The sequence below is a fragment of the Myotis brandtii genome, unplaced genomic scaffold, assembly GCF_000412655.1.
Source record: "Myotis brandtii unplaced genomic scaffold, ASM41265v1 scaffold165, whole genome shotgun sequence".
In the NCBI taxonomy this organism is placed as follows: Eukaryota; Metazoa; Chordata; class Mammalia; order Chiroptera; family Vespertilionidae; genus Myotis; species Myotis brandtii.
This window is the reverse complement of record NW_005356042.1, coordinates 4699527-4702550: the sequence shown is the minus strand read 5'-3', so window position 1 is coordinate 4702550 and position 3024 is coordinate 4699527. Positions and strand designations below refer to the sequence as shown.

Here is a 3024-nt window from a genome sequence, read left to right as displayed (position 1 = left end):
TCAGGGCCCGGGGGCCTCAGCCAGAGCAGCCCAGCAGCTGCACTGTGTGCATTTAATCATCCGGCCCACTTCCAGCTTGCTTTTGGGGACTGGCAAATGCAGCTTGTCCCCACATTGGTGTCCCATGTCTGAGTGCATGCAAGCAGCGTAAGTTCTCATTCCCCTGCCTTTTCCATTTTGAGACCAGGTTTTTGTCTGCCTAGCCTTTTTTAATACAATACAGGGTAGGGCACAAGTAGGTTTGTAGTTGTTCGTATGGAGAAAAATAATACAATAATTAATAAATAATAATATAAGGGTAAACTGTTTCACATACTCACAACTGTAAATCTACTTTTGCCCACCCTGTATTCATATGGTTCTCTGCTTATGGCTTTCTGCTTGTAGAACAGGCAAAAAATCACCAGGTTTTCAAGTGGTGGATCCTGAAGATGGGCCCCAGAGATTCACTTTCTTCCGCTCATGAGGTTGTGTTTCAGCTTCTGTCATCTTTTGATCTAATTCATCCAGCATTGGCTTGGTCAACTCCCAGCCCACTGGGGGAGCTTTTTAGCTTCTTTTGACTTTAGGCATTTTTCTCCTTCGCCAGGGTAGGGAAGTTTTCACCATTATTTATTCAAATAGGTTTTCTGTCCCTTTCTCTCTTCTCCTGCTGGGACCCCTATGATACGAATGTTAGTATGCTTGATATTGTCCCAGAGGTCCCTTACGCTATCCTCATTTTTAAAATTTTTTCTTCTTTTTGATCTTCAATTGGGTGATTTCCACTATCCTCTCTTCCTGGTTGCTGGTCCATTCTTCTGCATCATCTGACCTGCTGTTGATTCCCTCCAGTATATTTTTCACTTAAGTTATATTCTTCAGTTCTGACCAGTCCTTTTTGTAATTTCAGTCTCTTTGTTGAAGTCCTCATTGAGTTTATCCACTTGTCTGCAGAGTTTGATAAGCATCTTTATAACTATGACTTTGAACTCTTTATCTAGAAGACAGCTTACCTCCATTTCATTTAGTTCTTTTTCTGGGATTTTGTCTTGTTTCTTTGTTTGAACATAGTCTTTTGTCTCTTAATTTTGCCTCCTTGTTTCTAGGTATTAGGTGGGTCAACTACATCTCCTGGTCTTGAAAAAGTGGCCTTATTTAGAAGGTGTCCTGTGTGGCCCAGTTGTGGAATCCCCTTTGTCACCAGAGCCAGGTGTTCCCTGGACTTGTGTGGCCTCCTATTGTGGACACACTGGCAGGCAAGGATGGTCCCTGGCCCAATGGCTGTGAGGCCTGGCCATAACTGCTGTGGGCTCATTGGTGCACAGGGCAGGCCTGTGGTGTAGCTGGCTGTGAGCCTAGCCACACTATTGCAGACACACTGCTGAGTGCTGGTGCCAACTGAGATGTCCACCGGATGTGTCAGGTCAGGAGCTGCTTGGAGGAGTGACAGCCTGGGTGGGTCCTCAAGGAAATGCCAGGATGGGATGAACAGTGTCAGCAAGGTTAAGGTGCCTGCCTGGGTCAGACCAACTAGGTGGAGGAAAGTCAAGATGGGGGAAATAAGGGTGCCCTTATTTCAGCGCTTCTGACTGAGCAGAAAGTTTCAATGGATCCTTGTTCCTCTAGCACACACCCTAAAATTAGTCAGTGCATCACCTTCACCAATGACCCAGGTGATTTTCTTTATTTTTATATTGATTTGAGAGAGAGGGAGAGGGGAAGGAAGAGGGAGGGAGAGAAAGGGGGCGGGGGATGAGAATAATCTATTGTTGTTCCACTTACCTATGCATTCATTGGTTGATTCTTATATGTGGCCTGACTGGGTGTCAAACCTTCAACCTTGGCATACTGGAAAGGCACTCTAACCAACTGAGCTACCTGGCCAGGGCTGACCCAGGTGCTTTTCAAACTGCTGTCTCTGTGCTGGGATTGAGAAAGACTGCAGCCTGGGTTTCTTACAGCTCTTTGGCTGTCCCTAGTGTAAGTCCCACTGGTTTTCAAAGCCAGATGTTATGGGGGCTCCTCTTCCTAGTGGCGGTGCCCCAGGCTGGGCTTGGACCCCTCACTCTTCGGGGACAACCTCTGCAGTTGTGATATCCCTCCCACTTGTGAGTCACCTCCTGGGGAGTGGGGACAGGGTGGATCCTGACTGGACTTAGTCTCTACCCCTCCTACCCATCGCAGGGTGGCTTTTTCTTCATATCCGTAGTTGTGGAAAATCTGTCCTGTGAGTCTTCAGGTCGTTCTCAGAGACAGCTGCTCTGTATGAAGTAGTTTTGGTGTCAATGAGGGGGGTGAGCTCAGGAACTTCTTAACTCTGCCATCTTGAGCTCGAAGCCAGGAGCCTTGCTCTTGGATGCCAATTTAGCTTGTCCATGAAAAGTTGTTCCTTTTGGTTGGTGCACTGCCCCACAAGAAATGTGTTTCTGGATTGCCAAGTCACTGCCCTCTGTCCTTTTACTGTTAATGATGTCATTTGCATAAAAAATTTGAATGTTGACTAAGTATAGTACATCCATTTTTTATTTTCTTGTTGGGCTTTTGGTGTCGTATCTAAGAAACCATTGCCATAAAAAGAGAAACCACTGCCCAGTCCAAAGTCATGAAGATTTGCTTTCTGCTAGGAGTTATGGTTTTAGCTCTTACATTAAGGTCTGTGAGCCTCTTCGAGTTAATATTTGTATGTGCTGCTTTGTAGGGCTCAAACCTTATTCATTTGCATGTGGGTGTCCAGCTGTCAGCACCATTTGTTGAAAAGACTGTCCTTTCCCCACTGCATTGTCTTGGAATCTTGTTGAAAATCAATGGACCATACATATGAGGATTCAGAGCATCAGACTTTTATCTTTGAACTCAGGATAAAAATTAATGCGAGCGTCCTATTGCTATTCCGAGGGTTAAGTGGAATAACTCACGTGAAGAGCTTCCTATACATGGCCTGGCACCTAGAAGGCACGCAGGCATTGTGCAAGGATGTGGTGATGAGGAAGACAGTGTGGGTGCAGGGGGCAGGCTGTTCTCTCCTGGAAGGAGTGCAGTGCT

At 46.0% G+C, this 3024-nt stretch overlaps 1 pseudogene; it reads right to left on the bottom strand.

Annotated features, from left to right (window-relative positions):
* LOC102245492 lies at positions 1–573 on the bottom strand (annotated as a pseudogene).
* Between the last annotated feature and the right edge of the window lie 2451 nt (positions 574–3024).